The sequence below is a fragment of the Jaculus jaculus genome, chromosome 9 (genome assembly GCF_020740685.1).
Source record: "Jaculus jaculus isolate mJacJac1 chromosome 9, mJacJac1.mat.Y.cur, whole genome shotgun sequence".
Taxonomy (NCBI): Eukaryota; Metazoa; Chordata; class Mammalia; order Rodentia; family Dipodidae; genus Jaculus; species Jaculus jaculus.
This window is the reverse complement of record NC_059110.1, coordinates 46,685,017-46,703,137: the sequence shown is the minus strand read 5'-3', so window position 1 is coordinate 46,703,137 and position 18,121 is coordinate 46,685,017. Positions and strand designations below refer to the sequence as shown.

Here is an 18,121-nt window from a genome sequence, read left to right as displayed (position 1 = left end):
AGGGCCCCTGTGATTATACAGCAGCTATCTGGATGAACTAAGCTAGTCTTTCCATGTCAAAATCCCCAACTTAGTCCCATGCTTAAAGGCATTTTCAAGTTCCGGGGCTTTGGATGTTGATATCTTCATTTAGCTATTATTCATCTTGCTAAACTAGTAAGTAAGTTCATGCCAGTGTGAGTAACTTCTTAAAAGTTCTGTTTCTACAGTAGTGAATTTGAAGCAAACTATAAACAGCAATAAAATTTTGTAACATCATTCAGCTGTTGCAAAATGGAATAGTGTTAGTTGTCAAGAATGTAGGGTAACAGAATTCGTTTGCTATTTTCAAGCTATTCCAGAGGCTTGGCATGTTGCCACATACCTATAACCCAAGCTACTCCAGTGGCTGAGGCAGGAGGCTCCCAAATTTAATACCTGCTTTAATAACTGTGGGAAACCTCATCTCTAAATAAAATAATAATGGGGAGGATTGCAGGCAACATCCTAAAGGCAATGTTCACATGCCCACCTTACCGCTACCCTGGTCCCCCAGTGCACCCACCTGGTCAGCCTGGCCCAGCCATGACCAAGGCAATCCTCATCTTCAACAACCATGGGAAGCCACCCAAGCTGTCCATCTTCTACCAGGCTCACATTGAAAATACACAGCAGCAAATCATCAGGGAGACTTTCCATTTGGTACTTAAGAGAGATGAAAATGTTCATAATTTCCTAGAAGGAGGATTATTAACTGGAGGATCTGACACCAAATTGATTTATAGACATTATGCAACACTATATTTTTGTCTTCTGTGTGGATTCCTCAGAAAGTGAACTTGGAAATTTACATCTAATTCAAGTGCATGTGGAAACATTAGATAAATGTTATGAAAATGCCTGTGAATTGGATTTAATATTCCATGTAGGCAAAATTCACAATATTCTTATATAATATTCTTGTATTCAGGTAGCACAGGAGAGAATTCTGGGGGAATGGTCTTGGAGACCAAAATGAATGAGATCGTTACACAGATTGATGCACAGAATGAACTGGAGAAATCTGATGCTAGCTTAGCAGTAGCTGCAGCCCATGCTGTATCAGCTGTAAAGAATATGAATCTTCCTGAGGTTCCAAGAAATATTAACATTGGTAACATTAGTATAAAAGTGCCAAGACTGCCCTCTCTTAAACAAAATATTTAAAAGGCCTCTCCCAGGTAAAATTCAGGGGGGAATCATCCAAGTTTACCTTACAGTTATTGGCTAAAGATAGAGGAGAATCTTAACTTCACTCTTGGATTTGAGTCAAGGTAGTGTATAGAAGTTGTATAGAATCAGTATAGAAGTTCAATGGTACTTTGCTCACTCAGTGGAATTAAAGAAATTGAATAGTCCCAGTGTGATTTCTCCCCCTGCCCTTCTAAGCTACATTTCTATGCCCACATAAAGGCATGCCTCTATATATTAGCTATCACAGTATTTCAAAAAGTAGGATATTTCTTTAATTATATATGACCCAAAATGTTGGTGCATTGTATGGATCACAAGTTTAGTGTTCTTAAATTGTTTCTGCTCTTTGTCACAATTATTATTTAAAAAGGAAGTGTGTATTGCATGAAAACATTAAGTGAACTGCAAGGTAACTGGACTCTAAATGACCTTTCTGTTTTGCCTGGTACTTACTTTAGCAATAATGTTTTTACAACCTTCTGACTCAACAAAGTAAATAAAGTAAATGAAGGTATATTTTATCACCAAAATAATAATAATAATAATAATAATAATAATAATAATAATAATTGGAGGTTAGCCCAATAGTAAAATATTTGCCTAGCAAATCTGAGGTGTTGGGCTTGATTCTCAAGCACCACAATACATCAGTAGGATTTCAGCATATGAATACTAGCAGTATCCTGTACTGTGGGGCAAGGAAAAGTGGATTTGATCAGGGAAAGCTGCAGGGAAGAAAAGAAGAGGTGACACTAAAAGGGGGAAGATGAAAGCCCAGAGAAACAAACACAGAAACAGCAATTCACAGCTACAATGTTCAGGGACATTACTTTGAATTTAGCTGGAACAGAGGGATCTTGAGTCAATAATCAAAAATTCTAAATTTTGGGACTTCTGGTCAAGATGGCAACCACCTAACTGTGTCACACCTCCCCAGGAAAGAAAGGCAAGACATTAAGGGTTCACTGGGTCTTTTATTTATTTTTTTTTAATTTAATTTATTAGTTTCCTTTTCAGTAAATACAGGCAGTTTGGTACCATTGTTTAGGCTCATCTGTGATCTACCCCCTCCAATGGACCCTCCTTGTTGATGAAAATGGGTTGTGCATTGTGGAGTTAGCCCCCAGTTATGGGTATGATAAATGTCTCTGCAAATCATGACCCAACATGTGACTCTGACATTCTTTCTGCCCCCTCTTCTGCAAAATTTCCCTGAGCCATGTTGGGTTCATTTTTGGTCTGCTTCAGTGCTGAGGTGTTGGGGGCCTCTGAGGCTCTGGCTCTCTGATTTGGTAGGAGTTGATTTTTCTCTGCGTTGGTCTCCTTCCCCTTTGTGCTGGTATCCGGTTCACAGAAAAACATCACCCTTGCTTGTTTTGCCAGTTGTCCTTAGTTTCAGTTGGGCCCCTTTTGAGGTATGTTGGGGCAGCTCTCTTCTTAGGATCTGCATCTATCTGGAAAAGAGAAGCAGATTCTCCAACGGAGAGTAAGTTAGCACCCAGAAAATTGAGATAACACTTACTTTTTTGATAGACAGTATGACAGGTGTAGGCCCTCTTATACCCCGTGATTGATGGTAGCTTGATATTGTAGAGTGGGCTTGTGGTTGGGTATGGTTCTGACTTGTTTCCCAGCTCCAGCTATGGGTCTAGTACCACTGAGTGGATCAGTTAGCCAAATCAAGAGCAATTGGTTCCTCACCATGGCTGTGTACCACTATTGCACTTGTGTGGGCATCACATCAGGTTATTTGTTGCTAATTAGGTTAAACAATGTGTTGCTTAGACAGATCTTGGTCATTTCCCCCAGTCGCCTATGTAGCACCTTCTGACACTAGACACGCTGACTGTCTGGGGGCTGACTCTCTCCTGGCTTCCAGCCATGTCATTCCATTTTATGCGTCAGCTGCGTATGGAGTCTTCAGCAATAGGATCTTACCACTGGCCTTTGATGGGTCATCAAGTACTCTGACAGAAGTCTGTCATTGTTTTGGGAAACCTTGTAGGTTTCTCTGATCAAAAGCTCATTGTGGGGCTGGAGAGATGGCTTAGCGGTTAAGCGCTTGCCTGTGAAGCCTAAGGACCCCGGTTCGAGGCTCGGTTCCCCAGGTCCCATGTTAGCCAGATGCACAAGGGGGCGCATGCGTCTGGAGTTCGTTTGCAGAAGCTGGAAGCCCTGGCGCGCCCATTCTCTCTCTCTCCCTCTCTCTGTCTTTCTCTCTGTGTCTGTCGCTCTCAAATAAATAAATTAAAAAAAAATTAAAAAAAAAAAAAAAAGCTCATTGTGGATGGTAGGCCCAAGCTGGAAGTGGGGGTTACAGGTCAGTGTCCACTAAGGAATTGAGGAAAAACATAACTAATATACAAGAGTTAGAGAGGAGAGAGATAGAGGGGAGAGGGGGAGAGGGGGAGAGGGAGGGAGGGAAGATGTAGGAGATTTAGGTCAGTCTTGATCCTACCCTCTCCAGTGTCTTGTGGTTCAGGTGTTTCCTGTAAGGGTCTAGTGAAGGTTCAGCCATTTGGTCTGTGTTTCAGGAAGTAGAATTTTATGGTACTTTGCCATTTTGGTCCGGAGGGGAGAGCAATCTCTAATAGATTGCCAGTGAGAAGGCGCAGAAGGGACAAAAAGGGAATAGGCTGAGTCCCTCACTCTTGGGTAGCCCACCAGTTTCCCAACCCTCCCCAAGCAGTCACTGTAGCCACAGTCTCAGCTTTAGGATACTTCTGTGCATACTATAGGAAACAGGACCCAGGCCAGCATATTTCCACCTGCCTCACTGTGCAGGGGCATTTGCCCTGCCACACCCACCCGCATGTGACCTTGGGCAGGCTCCCACCACTGGACTGCGTGAGCTTAGGCTTGATCTGTCCACCTGCCTACTGAGTGTACACCACCCATCCACCCATGCAGGCTCAGCCTGCTCTTCCCATTTGCCTGCTTGCTGCACTGGCCACCCACCTGTCCACGCATGAGGGCAGACTCATTCCATCTGCCCATGCATGAGCTCAGGCTCACTCTGGCCATCTACCCGCACCAGCTCAGGACCAATACCCCATCAGCTATGCCGGCTGCCCACCCATCTACCAGCCACTGGCAGCCTGCACGTGAGCTCAGTATGCTCCAACCCTCCACAGTGTGTAAGTTCAAGGTGATCTGCCCACACATGCATGAGTTCAGGAATGCTTTGCCTAGTTGCTTGCCCACCTGCTAGCTCAGGCCAGCTCCCCCAAGAGGCACCACTTCCCCCACCCATCAAGACTATAGTCTCACTCTTCCTGCCCATACACTGTGATGGGCAGACCACAGCGCAAAATAAATAACATTAAAAATCAAATGCAAGTAAATCCAGTAAGATCACCGAGTCCACAATGACCATCTTTAATCAAAACACAGAAGAGACATTAGAATCAGGACACCAAAATGCAGCTATGAACAGTGCAACACATTGAATCAACATAGTATATCACAATACTGCCTGTGTCCTGACTCTAAAATATAATAGCAAATCAAGCTATTGCTTCTATGTGTATAAAATTCTTGAGCTATCTTTTATCTAACAAATTGTTCTGACAAACAAAACATTATCTTTCTGTGCAAGGCATCTTATCTTTCTGAACTGCTCAGCAAATAATATAGCATCATAAAGTACCACTAATGTATGAGTTAGCTAACCCGGAAAGGTGTTAGGGCAAAGTTTTATGAAATGAGAAAGATCTCTATCTAAGTTTGGGTTAAGAAAGATAACAGATAAAGTTTAAAACTATATGAGAAAATAGAATGAAAGTGGAACATTTGGGTTAATTTAGTCATGTTGGTGATGGTAGTAATATTTTAAACTTTAGAAGCAGAAGATGATGAGAAAATAGGTATAATTTTATTTGGGAAATGATCAAAAGGACTTCCATGGATTTCATAATTTCTCATTTTCCATAATAGTGTTCCGCCTTTACAATCATATACAAATGGAAAAGAAGATTAAAAGCAAGCCTTATTTGGCATTCTATAAAGATGTATTTCTACCAGTATATTTCTACCCCAGCCCACAACTGTCAGGAGTGGGGAGAATAGATTCCCCTGTCTATATCTGAGGAGCTCAGTGATAACCTGAGTGGATGCAGTTAATAACACTGCCACCTGCACTAAATAGAATTCTGGTATCTTGTTTTCATTGTTGTCTGTAGTGTGTCTGTCCTTGAGAACATGATAATGTGGCTGTAGGTTACATATAACAGGAATTTGTTTTGTTGGGTTGAGTTTTATTATTTTCTCATTAATTAAACACAAATTTTACTTTAGGATAGTACTTGAAAGTCTTTAAAATTACTTTTAAAACACAGACTATGAAATAATTTAAGTTTACAAAAGTTGTATATAAGACTACATGAAATAGTTTTCTTATTAACAATTTTAGTGAGAAAGAACATCTCCCTTTAAAAAAGGCAGTGTGAGAACATCTTTCTAGATGAGATTAAAGTTCCTCCCAAAGGAACCTGCTGGAAAAGAGTAAAAATGATCAAGAGACCGAATTCCCCAGTACTGCTCATCTTTATGTAGTGATCGAGGATGTAAGACAGACTACATTTAATTGAAAATATATTATCGTAGGTTTAGTGTTCCTAGGACTTTTTGAAAACATGATTTGTTAATAAACATAGTGCCTTTTATGACACAGAATTCAGAGAATACTGTACTGCATGTTCAATACTAAATTATATCCACATTCCATGTTTATAATTTCACAAATACATTTAAAATACATATAACAGACAGAGTAAAGATCATTGGTCATAAAATTACATACCATGAGAGGGGAAATATATTATTAGCACAGAGCAATGCATGCAAATCTAAGTTCCAGTATTTATTCATTGAACAAATTTCAAGCATGTCATTTAAACAGCTTTACTCAGTGTCCTCATTGGTAACTCAGCATAGCAAAAGCATCTACCTGAACAAGTTGTTATCAAGATCAATTTGTTATGTCATTTTTCCTTACTGCTAAGTAGAATTCCATTGTGTATATGCACCACATCTTCATTACCCATTCATTAAATGATAGGCATCTGTGTTGATTCCAGTTCTAAATAATTGTGAATTAAGCAGCTATAAAGATATTTGAGCAAATATGAATAGTTGAGTCTTTAGGGTAGGTGCCCGGTATAGGAATGGCTAGATCAGTTGGTAGCTCTATTTTCAACATTTTCATAAGTCTCCATACTGATTTCCATAGTGTTTGTACAAGTTTGCACACCCAGCAGAAGGTGAATAAGGGTTTCTCTTTCCTCACATCCTTGCCAACATTTATTTTAGTTGATTTTTTTCATGATTGCTGTTGCATCAGGTTCACATTGATTGCTGGTAAAAATCACCCAACCAAGAGCAGCTTGTAGGTAAAAGAGGTTTATTTTGGCTTACAGGCTTGAGGGAAGCTCCACAATGGCAGCTAAAAATGATGGCATGAGCAGAGGGTAAACATTACCCTCTGGCCCACATAAGGTGGACAATAGGAACAGGAGAGTGTGCCAAACACTGGCATGGGGAAACTGGCTATAACACCCGTGAGCCCACCCTCGACAATGCACCACCTCCAAAAGGCTTTAATTTCAATTTGCCATCAGCTGGGGAACCTAGGATCCAGAACAGCTAATTTTATGGGGGACACCTGAATCAAACCACCAACATTGCCATCCTTTCTGCAGTAAGGTGGACTTTCATAGTTGTTTTTATTTGAATTTCCCTGATCGATAAGGATGTAGAATTAATAGCATGAAAATTGCAATCCTACCAAAAGCACTATACAGATTCAATACAATATCAATAAAAATCCCAGCATCATTCTTTCCAGAGACAGAAAAAACAATCTGAAAATTTATATATAATTCCAGAAGGTTCAAGATATCAAAAAATATCCTCAGCTAAAGAAACACCTCTGGAGGTATCACCATAACAGAAGACCCCACCCTTAGTTCTAGTGACTGCAACTACTTGATCTTTGACAAAAGATCCAGCAATGTACAGTGGAGAAAACATATCATCTTCAAAAAATGGTGCTGGACCCACTCCTCTCACCATGCAGAAAAATCAATTCCAAATGGATTAAAGACCTCAATATAAGGTCTGAAACTCTCAAACTACTAGATGAAAAAACTGGGGGGAATTCTCCATTTGTTATATCTTTAACAAGATTCTTTTAATTTCATAGATCCAAAACATTCTTTTTTAAACTTAATTTAAATTTATTTATTTATTTGACAGAGGGAAAGATGGAGAAAAAGAGGGAGGGAATGAGGGAGAGAGAGAGAGAAAGAGAGAGAGAGAGAGAGAGAGAGAGAGAGAGAATGGGTGTGCCAGGGCTCCAGTCACTGCAAACAAACTCCAGACACATATGCTCCTTGTGCATCTGGTTTATGTGGGTCCTGAGAAATCAAACCTGGGTCCTTTGGATTTGCAGGCAAACACTTTAACTACTAAACCATCCCTCCATCCCACAAAGCATTCTTAAACTGAAAAATATGTTCCAGCAGAGTAAACAATGGACACATACAGGTGCCTATGCCTTGGGGCATAGAAGATAATGTCATCAAACTGAGAAAAGGAAATGAATCTTGTACATTTCTCTATTTTACATTAATGTGAAGTAGAAACTATCACAAATTTTATCAGTTACCAGATTTACTAGAGAAATTGGAGTTGACGTGGCTATGAGGTTCAGGGTGGAAGGGCAGAACATAAGTAGAATGTTATCGAATAATTGATATTTAATTGTATACCATGTCATATACAAATGCAATGCATGACCTTTATGAAAATAGCCCTTATTAAAGGACAATATATAAGTGATGCAGTTATTCCATTTGCAGACACCAGAATTATAATTGCAAAAATCAGTCTAGATAACAGTGTGCAGGTACCAGTGCAAGGAAGATTCTGATTTAGACTTCAGAGAGTAACAAGTAGTTATATAAGAATAACCAGCTGGATGGGGAAACAACCTCTGAATAGAATACACACACACAAACTGCCCCTCCAACACACACAGTTTATTCACCCTGGCTGCAGGCAAGGAGAATGCCAATATGTGTCCTTCCAGGAGCTAATGTGTCAGTAGACTCATAAGAACAATGATGCTAAAGATGTTAACAAAAAAAAAATGGACAATATCTACATAGGGCAAAGAACTTTTTTAGTTGAGAAGATAATTCTATTTAGTTTGCACTTGGCAGTGTTTTTCCTAGTGGAATTGAGGCCTATCTTCTGGTGGAGATTGATTTAGTTTGGAGGCAGTGAATTGGTGAATTGTTAGCCATGTGGCATCTTACTCTGGACTGCAGTGAACATTGCAGATGTACAGTGACATATTTTAAGCAGCATTCATTACCCTGATTACAAAACCAGATGAGGACACTAGAGCAGTTACTTACTTTCTTATTTTTGGGACAAAACACCTGACCACAAGCAGCTGATGGAGGAAACTGGGTTCAGTTTTGAGGGGAAGCTTCATTATGGTGAGGAAAACATTCTAGGAACAAGAAGCAGTCTGATATCATCACATATTAACAAGGAGGCAGCAAAAAGAGCAAGATGAGCTGGTGAACACTGAGTAGGGCCGAACCAATAAACCTCAAGGTCCACCTCCAGTGAAATATCTCTTTTTGGAAGCTTCTACCTTCAAAAGGCTCCACGAGCAAAGACAGAAATGGAAGACCAAGATGTCATAAATCACTTCGGCTATTGAATCTGGTTGGTTATGAGAAAATTACTGCCACATGAAACCATTGGAAAGGGGTTTCTGCCTCAGTCTTTGGGGTTGAAGGTAGCCAAGCCATTCCTCCATGGCATAACTGTTCCTCTACCATTCCTCATCTCCTCTAGAAGGATGCTGATTGGCTGCTCCTTCTGTCTTTAAAATTTTTGCTATCTGCCGTCAATGATCAGGCATGCATTAGATAATTAATAGTCATTAGGGTATCTTCTTTGTTAAGGAGATGCTCTTATGGGAAAATTAGACCAATGCTCCTCCACTGTCTCCATTCCTTTACACTGCAGACCATTACAGGAAACTGCCCTTATACTCTATTGTTTACCCTTCAGATATATCCTTGACCATTTGTCAAAGTTTGACCAAGATAACATTGGGAAAAGATACATAATATTTTATTATAGTACTATCTATTCCCAATACAAACTGATGGTCCCAGAATGGCAACCTAAACTATAATACCATTCTTCATGTAGGTCTTTTACATAAAAGACAAGGGAGATGATCTGAAATGTCTTATGGCAAAGCCTTTATGACCCCTACCAAGATGCCTCCATTCACATAGAGGACCAAGATGCTCTAATGAAAGATCTGACAATGCTCCAACAATGACCATAGCATGTGAATAATCCATACCAGCATGGCCAATGTGCTTCTCAGAAAAGTTACCTTTCTCCCACTGCTTCACTAACCCAAAGGTGAAGAATGTTATCAGAGAGCACATGAGGCCTGCAACAGATAACCAACCATACTATAACCCCTGGAAACCAACACCTCCTCCTAGGTGCCATAAAAGAAACCCCCAAAAGGAGCCAGGGGCTCTTGAGTATTATGACTCAAGGACCCCCTGTATCTCTTTAAGGGTATCACCACCCCTTGAGCCTTTGCTTTGCTAACTACATTTCTTGCTGCTTTGCTGTCTGTGTGTGCTGTTTTAATTTTCTGAGTGAAAAACACCCAACAGACACCACTGGCAACACTAGCAAGTGACTTCCTTCCCAAAGGAAAGAAAAAGGATGGAGAGAGAGAGGTTGCAAATAACATGATTTGTATATACAGATTTAGGAAGAAAGAAGAGGACAGATGCATAATAAGTGTGTAAGGAATGTCTATAAATAGCACTCCCAAGGCCAGAGCTGGAAATGACTGCCTTGGAGCTTGATTATCCTGACTGGCAATCAGTTCATGGTAGGTAGTGGTGGACTCCCACCTCCTGCTAATGCAAACAGGCACCCCCTTGTAGAGTCTGGCTGCTGTGACTAGATGGAAACCCAATTTTCAGAATGTTAGGGGAGGGTATTGGTACTAGTTGTCTCCTCCAACCCTTCTGTAAAGTTGTATGCTGTGGGCCTGTGTTACTTGGGAGATGGGGTGAAGGAGCACACCACATCCCCAGTTCCCTTCATGGGGTGGTGCTTTAGTGTTGCAGTGGCAATGGAGGTTGCAGCAATGGCACTGAGGTGGACACATTTCTCCTGCTGAAATGTGTGACAGGTAGGGTACAAGGTGAGCAGAAGATAGGGAGGGTGTAGAGGAGGTGCCAACATGAAAATGGAAGCAGGGTGGACTTCCTACTGTTCTTGCAGGTGTGACCACAATGGGCTACTACTTGGGTTCTGTGGGGACTGCTGTCAGACTGATCAAGCATGGGCAGAGCTAGCTGAAAGCCAGGTGCACAGGCAACTCAAGCCCTACAGAACACCACAAGCCTCTCTATCTGTAATTGATGCACACATAAGCTGGAATAGTGAGGGCCACACTGAAGCATCTGGGTCACATTCCCTCAGAGTGAGAAGCAGCAAAGAGGAATCACAGGATGGGATGTGGCATCCAGGAATGTATGCAACTTTTCTCACACCTAAGATTAAATGAGCAGGATCCTAGCAGAGCACAAATAAATCTATATACTTGTAGGTACAACGAGTCAGAACATTATAATATATCATAAATTGAAGGACCAAATGCAATAAGAATCAGTATGACTATATATCAATTTCAAAGGTTGATATCATTAAGTATCACAGTCACATAAAGTTATCATGTCTATAGTGTATTATGCACACTTACAAAAATGTATATTAACTAAAGTGGTATTGCTTATGATCCTACCAATTACTGCATATAAGTCTATATGAAAACATAACATGCAGAAATCTGTGAAACACAAAGAAAGAAGAGGTAAGCAGGAAGATTCAGCTACAGGTGCCTATTTAAACAATGAGAGAAAACAAATTATGATTGGGGCATACATTAACGAGGAAAACACAATACAAAGACTCAATAAGAAAAAAAAAAAAACTGGTTCTTTGAAAAAAATAAACAACAGTGACAAACTCTTAGCCAAACTAACCAAAGGAAAGAAGACCCAATTAATAATTAATAATAATAATAATAATTAGACATGAAAAGACAGACATTTCAAAAGACAATATTAGAAGAGAGCATAATAACTTATATTTCACTCAATTGGAATATCTAAAAGAAGTGGATGGGTTTCTAGATGCATGTGACCTGCCAAATTTAAACCAACATGAGACAAACAATTTAAACCAGTCTAAAAAAAACAAGCAGTGACATTGAAGCCATAATAATAGCAATAAAAAAAAATCTTCCAACTAAAGCAAGGGCAAGCCTAGATGGAATCGCTATTGACTTCTGCCAGATTTCTAAGACCTAAAACAATGCTTCTGAATGTATTCCACCAAGGAGAAAAGGGAGTAATTTGATATGACTCTTTTTCACAAAGCCAATCTTACTTTGATATAAAAACTGGATAGAAACATAACAAAAAAGAAAATTATAGACCCATCTCTCAAATTAATATGAATGAAAAAATTCTCAATAAAAATTAGACACATAGAGCTGAAAAGATGACCTAGCAATTTAGATGCTTGCCTGCAAAGACTAAGGACCCAGGTTTAATTCCCCAGGACCCACCTAAGCCAGATGCACAAGGTGGTACATGCATCTGTAGTTTGTTTACAGCAGTTGCAGGCCCTAGAATGCCCATTTTCTCCCCCCATCCAATAAATAAATAAATAAATAAATAAATAAATAAATAAATAAATAAATAAATTTATTTTTGTAAATGAGACAAATAAAAATTCTCAACAAAATGTACACAATTCAAGAATACTTCACAAACATCATGATAATTAAGTTGACTTCCCTTCAGAGATACAGGGATATTTCAACATATTCAAATTGCTAAGTGCAACACCTCATATAAATGGACTCAGGGACAGAAATTGCATAATCATCACAATAGTTGTATAAAAGGCCTTTGACAAAATCCAACATTTCTTCATGATGACAACCCTGAGGAGAATGGAATAGAAGGAACATGTCTAAAAGTCTGCATATTACAAACCCATTCCAACATTATAAGTGGCAAAACTCAAAATATTCCCACTAAAATCAACGGGAACATAAGGGGGTCCACTTTCTCCACTCTCCGCAGTATATTACTTGAAGTCTCAGCAAGAACACTGAGCCAAAAAAGGAAGTAAGAGATTCATATAGGAAAGCATGAAATCAATGGATTCTCATTAGAAGATATATGACTGCATTCAATGTATTTAGATGGAGATTATTTTTATTCTTTTGGCAATTAAAACAAATTTTTTCCCTTGGAAAAGATTTTACATTTTTTAGGGAAAATTGAGGCAAGATTTGTACATATATTTTAATTATAAATTACAATGCCTGGTATTGTGTTAGTGTCAGCATTATTGTTTTCTTCATTTTCTTGATTGTAAGTTATACATTTGATTATTAACAAGCCTTACATAAACCAAAACATACCTCACATCCTACTCTGACATGCTGAAAGTAAGCAGGTTACATATCACAAAACAAACAAAATCCCATGTCAACATTAGTGCTCTAAACTCAATTACTTTATGTTAAAATGTGGTGTTTTAGGATTTTAGACATTTGTCTCACTACAACTTTTATTTTCCTGCCAGTGTTTAGTATGAGCCTATTGAACATAAACCACTAAGATGAACTCCACAAGTCACTGGTAAATGACAGCAGTGCCCCTTCTCAGGCACTCAACATCTATGGCAAAACTGATGAAGGAATTAGAAGTTGTTGGAGAGTGCTTTTGCAAACTCAATTTCTTTGCAAACTCTGGTAATGATCCAGCCCCAATAAGTGGGTTCCCTCTCCCCCCTGAGCCTGCCACCAGCAGTTGTATCCAATCCTACCCTCAAAAGCCATCAAGCAATCAACATGGGGAGAACAGGACCCTGTTTAGCCATGGACTTAGTCAGGCCTCCCAGGATCTCATCCATAAATGCTAAGAGACACCACGTACTAAATTCTCTCTGTGGACCCAAGAGTATACAAACCAAAACCTGCAGATATAGCACCATCCCACTCTATAATGTGAATCAAACCAAAACAGAATACTTACTGAAGGCCCTATAAGAGCCACTACTTGATACTTCCTTAACAAAACTAGACATCTACTCCAGGATTGGTAAACCCAAAAGCAAAATAGATAAATAAATGACGACAAGCCAGGAAATCTCCACCAAGAGTACATAGTCCCAACATGTAAGCCTCCAATGAAAACATCATGGATACACCAGACATAGAACCTCAAAGCTAAAGCACAAAAAAATTCAACAAACTTAATGATACCATGAAAAAATGCTGCATGATATCAGTCATGTGTGGTTCCTAACCTGGAGCAGCTCAAGTTCCTGACATACATTGTAGGCAACTTGAGGCCCAGACAATAGGGGTGAAAGGGTATGGGGGGGAGGAAAAGGGGAGGTTGGGGGAAATAAACACAAAACTAAACCAGAAATGAACTGGTGCCATAGAAACTTTTATCCTTAAAGGTAGACTAAAAGATTTAGCCCTCAACAGGAGTGTGGGGGGGGCACCTGAAAAGAAGGGCCCCTGGAGAGGGTAGGATAAGGCCTAACATTGAAATGTTTTTTGGTTCTGGACTTTAACTCCCAGTACCAGAAATTGGTTGCTACCCACAATGAACTCTTGATTAGAGGGACATAGCCAAGTTCCATCTGAAACCACAGAGGAATTGGTGAGATAAGCATGGGTGCTGCTTCCATGGTGAGCCTAATAATCAATGCCAGGGTGAAGGAGGTAGACACTGAGGATATTCAACACATACCAAAGCAGAAATCCAGAGGCTCCTAGGAGCTCATTACTGAAGTACATTTAAAGCACACCCACTAGGGCTCAGTGAATTTTATGGAAGAGGACTATAAAGACTGTAAGAGACATGGGCTGGGACATCATACCCAGAAGCATTGCCTCCCCCCATATCTGAATGTTGTTCTCACAATGCATAGACCTCAACCCCATGGGGAATACCAACAGGACAACTGAAGTGGGCCCCCAGTGAAATGCGGGGAGAGATGAAGGAAAAAGATGGTGTCAACGCCTGGTACATCCATATTAAGTATGCCCATAATAAAAAATAAAAAGAAATTCTCCTGGAGGTATCACCATGCCTGATTTCAAGATGTATTACAAAGCAATAATAACTAAAACAGCATGGCACTGGCACAAAAACTGATACACAGATCAATGGAATAGAACAGAAATGCTAGAAAAAGTTTTTGTCATGTCATATTTACTTGAAAACAACCACCACCATGGTTACTAATTATTTTTACCAAAGAGAAAAAAATTAAACACTTGATGCATATAGGGGCTTTTGTGATAATAAAATGGAAATTGAACAAGAGTACCATGAGATCCCACCTGTAGAGTTTTCTTGCCAAAGGAAAACAGAGGGAAATATGTGAGCTTCATCATGGCAGAGGAAACTGACTCACGTCATCACATATCCTCAGCAGAGACATTGAATAGAAGCATAAGACACTTTGAATAAACAATAGTCTAGACTTCTCAATCCCAAGGTCCACCCTCAGAAATACACTTCTATAATAAGGATCCACCTCCCAAATGCTCTACTACCTGGGGACTTAGTAGACAGTCTGATCAAAAATATTTGAGGCTATTTGAACATTCACATTCATACCACACCCTGACTAATGATTTTTATGAGATGATTTCATTTTATAGAAGCAAACATATTGAGAGAAAACTTGTCTATTCAAAATTTTTCATAAAAAACTAATTTACTAGTTAAAATAACATTCTATATTGGGACTGGGTAATGGCTCAGAAGTTAAAAGCTCTTGCTTGCAAGGCCTATCTTCCTGGGTTCAATTACCCAGTTACCCATGTAAAGCAAGATGAACATTTTTCGCAGCTGAAAGATATCTGGTGTGTATATGTGTACATACACACACACACACACACACACACACATACACACATACACACATACATTCAAATAAATGAAAAATGAAAAGACATATGTGTTATTAATAAACTTTATAATTTACAGGTGTGACTGTCTTTTTAGGCTTGTTTGTTCATTGGCATATACTAATTATATACAGTTGATTTCATTATGACATTTTTATACATGTATATTATGTACTATGATCATATTCACCCCATTACTTCTCTTATCTTTTTGCTACTCCTTCCCATTCCCTTCCTCTTCCTATTTACTTGCATATTATCTTTCCCTTTCTTTTGTCTGTCTGTCTGCCTGTCTTTCTTTTTTTGACTATTTGCTTTAATTAGCTTGCTTACAGAACCATGGTTGAAAGGCCATTTACAGGAGCATGGAAAAGTTACTAGTGGCTCCACCACCAAAGACAGTATCCTCTTGAGCTACCATCAGCTGCTTATGTACACTCAGAGAGGAATGGGCCCTGTAATAAACATTGTACTAGATAGAAAAAAGAAAAGTAACTAAGAGTAGGTCCTCTGAAATCTTGAATAAGACAAGGGTGCCCAGTATAGCAATTGTTTGTCACTGTAGTGCTCAAAGTCTTAGCTCTAGCAGTGACATATATATGAGGTAGATATAAATAGGAAAGGAAGAACTCAAATTATCCCTATTCTAAGATAACATGATTATATACTTGAAAGAACCTGCAGACTTCACCAGAAAACTCTTTGATCTAATAAACACATTCAGTAAATTTTCAGGATCCAACATCAATATCTAAAAATCATTAGTTGTCTTATTTACTAATACTAACTGTCATATAAAGAAATTCAGGAAAATATCCCATCCACAATACTCCCCCAAAGAAAATATTTAGGAATAAATATTATTAAAGAGGTAAAAAATCACTACAAGAAATCATTTTAATATTTTATTTATTTATCATTTGTTTGTTTGACAGAGAAAGAGGGAGAAAGAGAGAATGGGCACACCAGGGCCTCTAGCCATTGCAAATGAAACTCCGTACACATGCGTCCCCTTGTGCATCTGACTAACGTGAGTCCTAGGGAATCAAACCTGGGTCCTTTGGCTTTGCAGGCAAATGCCTTAACTACTAAGCAATCCCTCAAGCCCAAGAAAACTTTGATATAGTGATAAAAGAAATTGAAGAAGACAGTAAATGATGAAAAACACTTCCATGCTCCAAGACTAGCTCATTTAGTAGTGTGAAAATACTACTTTGGGCTGGGGAGATGGCTTAGTGGTTAAGCGCTTGCCTGTGAAGCCTAAGGACCCCGGTTCGAGGCTCGGTTCCCCAGGTCCCACATTAGCCAGATGCACAAGGGGGCGCACGCGTCTGGAGTTCGTTTGCAGAGGCTGGAGGCCCTGGCACGCCCATTCTCTCTCTCTCCCTCTATCTGTCTTTCTCTCTGTGTCTGTTGCTCTCAAATAAATAAATTAAAAAAAATAGCTCTACTTCCCAAAGCAATCTACACATTCAATGCAATTCTCATTAAATTACAATGACATTCTTCATAGGAATAGTAAACATAATACTAAAGTTGTCATGGAAACATAAAAACCACAGATAGCCAAAGCAACCATAAGCAAAGAAAAGCACTTCCAGAGATGTTTCATATTAACTAGCCTCAAACTACCACAGAGAGCCATAGTGACAAAAATGATATGGTACTTTTACAAAAACAGACATAGAGACCAGTGGACTAGAATAGAGGACCTCAAGTAAGTCCACACCTGATTTGTTATAAGGATTTCAAGAACATACACTAGAAAAAAGATATTTATTCATTTAACAGTGCTTGTAAAACTGAATATCCTCCTGCAAATGAATGAAATTAGATCCATGCCTCTTAATCTAACCAAAAATAAATTTAAAATATATCAAAGATCTTCATTGTAATATAAAATATTGAAACTACTATGAACAATATAGGGGAAACACTTCAGCACATAGTCAAGGACTTTCTCAAAGAAGCTTTAAATTGCATTTCTCTGATAGTGAAGTATGGCACTTTTTCAAATCATTGTTGTTTATATTTCTTCTTATTTGCTTTTTAGAGAGAATGAGAATGAGAGACAGAGAGAGAAAGAATTAGCATGCCAAGGCCTCAGCCACTGAAATCAAACCACAACACAAGGATAAGTAGCAGCAATCCCATTGGGTGGAATGGCATCAGGGAGAAAATAAAATGATAGTACCAACCCATGATGTGTCCATACAAAGTTTCTACTTAATAAAATATCTTGCATTTAAAAATTAAAACATCAGATTATCTGAGCTGGAAAGATGGCTCAGTAGTAAAGGTGCATGTTCACAAACCCTACCAGCCTGGGTTTGATTTCCAAGTGCCCATATAAGCCAGATGCACAAAATGGTGTATGTGTTTGGAGTTCATTCACAGCAGCAAGAGGCTCAGCATGCTCATACTCCTATCTCTCTCATAAAAATAAAATAAAATAAATTTACAGATAATTATCTAATAAATACAGGGACTAGCGAATTGAATAGACATTTCTAGGAGGAAGAAATGCAGGGCTAGAGAAATAGTTCAGTAGTTAAGGCACTTGCCTGCAAAGCCTAATGACCTGGGTTTGAATCCCCAGTAACCAGATGCACAAAGTCAGGTGCACAAAGTGGTACATGCATCTGGAGTGTGTTGGTAGTGGTTAGAGCCCTAGGACAACCATTCATTCTCTCTCTCTCTCTCCTTGTAAATAAATAAATAAAACTTATTTTTTAATAAAGCAAGACATATGGGCTGGAGAGAGGGCTTAGAAGTTAAGGCACTTGCATATGAAACCTAAGGATGGATGTTCCATAAGAGCCCATGTGAGTC

At 39.1% G+C, this 18,121-nt stretch overlaps 1 pseudogene; it reads left to right on the top strand.

The window, feature by feature from the left end:
- Positions 1-564: 564 nt before the first annotated feature.
- LOC101595392 lies at positions 565-1,185 on the top strand (annotated as a pseudogene).
- Positions 1,186-18,121: the final 16,936 nt, after the last annotated feature.